Below are 5,232 nucleotides of genomic sequence, written 5' to 3'. Positions count from 1 at the left end.
CCATGCTGAAAAAAAAAAAAGGTACCACCACGTGGTAGAGCATAGATAATAAAAATGGGTTAATTTAAGATGTAAGAGCTAGTTAGTAACAAGCCTATGCTATCAGCTGATCATTTATAATTAATAATAAATCTCTGTGTGGTTATTTGAGAGCCAGCTGGCAGGACAGAGCTGACTGGTGGGACAAAGAAAAAGTCAGTACTTGCTTGTTATTTTTTGGAAAGGAACATTTTGCACTATCAAACATAGGGACTAGGATCTCTTTTCATATCTAACACACTGCCATATAGGTACTTTCTATATAGTGGAAATGAGCTTCACATTGAAAGCATGGGCTTTTGTTATCTATAAAATCAATTGGAGCTCTCTTGAAGACACTGAAGAACTATGACATTGAATATTAGAGATATCGAGTAAGTACCAGAATCAGAAGAGTCTTACATCTGTCTCAGTATTTGTGGCATCCCCTTCCCGCAAATAATCTCAGACTGTTGGATTATTTAAAGTCAGCTGTAGAGAGATGGAAGGTAGAAAGAAAGAGAAGTTCGGTCTAACCTTAGGTAAGACTATGTTTATTCATGGCGAGGGGGCATCTTTGGAAGATGGGATGTAGTCCCTTATAGGGGCAGAAGAGACTTCTATAGGCAGCAAGGGAAGCTGGGAAGTGTAGTCTTTCAGCAGGAAACTATCACAGACCATGTTGAAATCCAGTAGCTTCCAGTTAGTTCAGATCAATCCTGAGATAACATTCTCTTGGCTCAGAAGGTATTAGAGAGAGATGGTCTCTAAAAGTAGAGTGGGAAGTAACTGAGACAAGAGCAGCACAATCATTCAATAAGGAACATTTACATCCTAATTGGTACCCCCCCAATTGCAGCTTAGCTCTGAAATATCTCCTGAGAATGTTATCAGAATATGGTAAAACTTTAGGAGACAGAACCTAGCTGGAGGAAGTAGAGCATTGTGGGTGTGACTGTGAAGGGCATGTTAGAACCCCACCCCTTACCCTGTTCCTTTGCTTCCTAGTCACAATGAGATGAGCATGCCCCCCAACAACTGCAATGTTCTGCCTTGCTAGAGGCCCAGAGTAATGATATCAAATGACTATGGGCCCAAACCTTTAAAATTGTGAATACAAATAAATCTTTGCTCCTTTAACTTATTTTTTTCCCCATTTTTCATATGTGTGTGTGATGTGCATGTGTGTATGCATGGTTTTGGGGGTGCTTCACATATGTGTGGGTGGGTGTATACACGCCTATGGAGGCCCAAGGCCAATGCTGGGAATCATCCTCCTTCCTTCTTTCACCTTATTTGTGGAGGCAGGATCTTTCAGTCAAACCTGGAGCTTATCAACATAGCTAGTCTTGCTAGCCAGCTTGCTCCAGAGATACCCCATCTCTGCCGTCAGAGGCTGGGATTATAATGGACTGCCATACCAAACTAGCATTTGTGTGTGTTTCTGAGTGTTCAAATTCGAGTCCTCACACTTGTGAGGCAAGTGTTTTCACTATTGAGCCATCTTCTCAGCCTCTCCTTTTAAAAGATATTTATTTATCTTATGTGTGTGTGTTTTGCCTGTGTGTGTATGTGTGCACCATATGCTTGCCTTGTGCCTGCAGAGGTCAGAAGAGGGTGTAGGATCTCCTAGAACTGGAATTATGGATGATTGTGAGCCACTGTGTGAGTGCCGGGAACCAAACCCCAGTGCTCTGCAAGAGCAATAAGTGTTCTTAACCACTGAGCCAACTCTCTAGTCTGAAACTTAATTTTGTGATATATTTTGTCACAGTGAAAGAATGCTGACACTTCCCATACACAACCTCTGAGAAGAAAGAATGAGGGGGTATGTGGCTATACCATGGGAGAAAGAACCAAGATTTTAAAAGGCTCCATATCTCAATTTTTCTCATGAATGAGAATATTTAAATCAATATTGCCACACACATACACACCATACTTGCCATTCCTTACATAGGATTTGTAGTACCTGGTGAACTCATTGTCCTAGAATTTGAAGGTTTTAAGTGAAAAGAAGATATAAAGAAAGTCCGTTAGAATAAACAAACCAAAACCACAGCTTCTTTCACTGTTTGTGGTGGTTTGAATAGGAATGCCCCCCCACCCCCACCGCAATAGACTCATGTGTTTGAGTATTTGGCCCATAGAGTGTGGCACTATTAGGAGGTATGGCCTTGTTGGAGTAGTATGGCTTTGTTGGAGGGAGTGTGTCACTGGCTTTGAGGTCTCAGAAACTCAAGCCAGGTCTCTTCCTGCTGCCTGAGGATCCAGATGTAGAACTCTCAGCTCCTTCTCCAGCACCATGTCTGACTGCACACTGCCATGCTTCCCACCATGAAGATAATACACTAAACCTCTGAAGCTGTAAGTGAGCCCCAATTAAATGTTTTCCTTTATAAGTGTTGCCATAGTCATGGTGTCTCTTCACAGCAACAGAAACCCTAAGACACTGTTGATTCATAACTCCATTTATAACCACCATGTTGTATCAAAGTATAGTTCCCATTTTACTTCCTTTTCTGGCATCCATTTATCTCAACCTTATTCCTTATGGGAACCTAATTCTGTTCAGGACACCACCTTCCTGTCCCATGCTTACCTGTGACTGTCACAGGCGATTATTTCACCCAGTCCCCACTGGTTTACTCTCACTTGCAGTAACCATAGCAATTCCTCTTTTTGGCCATTTGATTAGACTAGCAATTAGTCATGTAGCCCATTTTAGTCCGAAGAGTCTTGAGGGGAAGTCTGCTGAGAGATCCCTAATAGAGTGTTCATTCTTACATGGAAGGATTCAACAAGATTATGATGATCGGTTTTAAGAACATCATGCTAGGTGAAATAAGCCAGTGGCAAGACTGTATGTTGTATGACCCTACATACATGAAACATCCAGAACTAGAAAACATGTAGGAATGGAAAAGGATTAGATGTTGGGGGGCAGTAATGAAAAATGACTGTTCTAAATATGGATATAAAGAAAAATGTTCTCAGTATGGATATGGTGGTGGCTGCATAGCTCTGTGACTATATTAAAACTATGAATCACAAACTTTAAATGGGTGAAATGTATAAAAGAAAAGAAAAGGAAAGAAGAGGAGAAGAGAAGAGAAGAGAAGAGAAGAGAAGAGAAGAGAAGAGAAAAAAGATGGCTCTGGAGCTAGAGAGACGTCTCTGTGGTTAAGCACACCTGGGTTTAGTTCCCAGCACTGATATGGCAGGGGTAACTCCTGTTCTAAGGATCTGACACTCTCTTCGGGCCTCCATGGTCTCTAGGCACACACATGGTGCACATATGTGTAAGCAGGCAAGCACTCATACACATAAAATAAAACAGAATTTTTTAAAAGATGGTCCCACATTTTGCTCTATAGGATCATACATATCTATATGATGTCAGAAACTGATACATCATCACTCTTCCACGAAGGGAGCCAGCCTGAGGCAGAGCCACTTCACAGAAGATGACAGAAGAAAGAGGTAGAAAGAACCAGGATCCTTATTGATGTCATGGAACCAAGAGGTCAGTCTGTGTCTGGATCCTGCCAAAATTCCACACATCCTATTAGGTAAAATAATGAATTCTGTTTAGATCCAAGGCAGGAGCCATGAGCACCAATTGACAACTTATAAACCACAGGCTGTTGGTGGCCAGAGTGAGGACAGTGTTTTTAATAGGACAAGTAGAGGCTTTAAGGCAGGAAGTAAGTGAAAATCAATGGTAGAAATAGCTGGCAGACAGCAGTGCAATGTGTGCTTAACCTTTTACTGTTCTTGATTCATTTTCCAGTCATGTTGATTGTTCTTAGACTGGGCCTATGCTCCTTTACCATAGAGGCATTATCAGTACCGGGGAAGAGTTCCAGGAAAAAGGTGTTGGGAGGCGTGTCTGCCTGTTGGTAGACTTTCCTGTATCTCCTCAGATGAATTCTGTGATGGGAGCAGATGCTCCCCAGTGTAAGTGCTTCTATCATGGAAAATGTGAGCAAATTCTTTTAACATTCACTTTAGTGTATTTACTCACTTTATGCACACAGATACTTCTTTAGACTCTGTGTTTCCTGCAAAAAAAATACGAAGTGATGTTCTTGTGGTATTTATGCTTAAAATCCTTTCCTTATTATGACCTTTAATATCCACTGAATCTACAGCTACCAGATTGGAAATATGTAAATGAGGCCTTTCAAGAAACCAATGGCTTCCTAGGAGACAGAATATTTTCCATATCATTGCATGGGATTTTTTAGAGAACCCTCCGTGAAGTTCCTTGTCACCTGTGTCTACCAGGGCTCTTTCCTTGTTTTAATGTGTCTCCTTGTCATCCTGTGCCACCTCTTCCTCACCTCACTTGGGCCCCAGCTGGCAAGTGCAGCTGCCAGTTCTGTATGACAGTTTAAATGGACAAAGACCAGCCCTAGGATGAAGCAGGGTCTACAGTACTGTTCCGCAATGCCCAGGCTCCCAGATAATCCAATTTCTATGTATTCTGAAACAAGAAGGGGAAAATTCTACCTGTAATGCATTTATTTTGGTTTTTAACTTGGTGGTTGTTTTTCCCTTTTAGAAGCATAACATCCATCAGTTTCTTAATGGTTTGGTTTGCTTTGGGCCTTGCTGTTGTTTAGGAAAACTGACATTTCAGTCAAAATAATAATCCTGTGACATCATTCTAATAAGCAATCATGCAATTAAAATTGCTGCATCTTCTCATCTGTATAAAATAAGAATAGCTCTTTAGGTGGAGGGCACCAGAGAGCAACAGCAATCTAACCTAGCCATAAGATACATTCAGAATTTCAGTTTGGGCATGGTGGAATAGACCTGAAAATCTCTATACTCCAATATAAAGAAATTCTAGCTAAAACAAAACAAAATTATCCAAAGGGCGTGACTAAGTTGGCCAGACAGAAAGAAATCCAACAGGGCTGGAAACTAAACAGGACAAGATCCCAGAATGGGAATGTGTCTAACAATACGCTGCTGGGGCTGAAGGTTCCAGCTCAGACCTCTGTCTCAGCACTGAGGAGACCTAAGAGATAAATGCTTGACTTCTATGGAGACAGACAGAGAGAAGTGAGACCTACCACTAAGCCACTCTATGAAACCTTACCCTTCAACACAGAAAGCTGTGTTCCTTCAGGAGAAAAACGTCCCCTGCCACACCACCTCAGTGATCTGACAATCTCAAGGAGTTAGAGAGATGGCTCAGTG

Source organism: Peromyscus eremicus, chromosome 3 (assembly GCF_949786415.1).
Source record: "Peromyscus eremicus chromosome 3, PerEre_H2_v1, whole genome shotgun sequence".
Lineage (NCBI taxonomy): Eukaryota > Metazoa > Chordata > Mammalia > Rodentia > Cricetidae > Peromyscus > Peromyscus eremicus.
This window is presented reverse-complemented; position numbering follows the sequence as displayed.